The sequence below is a fragment of the Macrobrachium rosenbergii genome, chromosome 1 (assembly GCF_040412425.1).
Source record: "Macrobrachium rosenbergii isolate ZJJX-2024 chromosome 1, ASM4041242v1, whole genome shotgun sequence".
Taxonomy (NCBI): Eukaryota; Metazoa; Arthropoda; class Malacostraca; order Decapoda; family Palaemonidae; genus Macrobrachium; species Macrobrachium rosenbergii.
In genome coordinates, this window is record NC_089741.1 from 29,381,895 (window position 1) to 29,382,124 (window position 230).

Consider the following 230-nt stretch of genomic DNA (forward strand, 5'->3'; position numbering starts at 1 on the left):
TAAAAAAGAAAAAAATGAACAAATTAATATATATATAGAAAAAACCTAAGTACCCTTCTAAACGTGAATATTTCAACGACGTAAGAGAACTGCTGAATACACAATACACGCAATAAATAATTCACATCACGGGTAATTTTAGACAAGGTAAAAGTTTCTTCCACTCGAAAGAAATAAATAATAAGTAAATAATGCGCCGAAGTTTCTTCGGTGCAATCGAGTATTCTGTA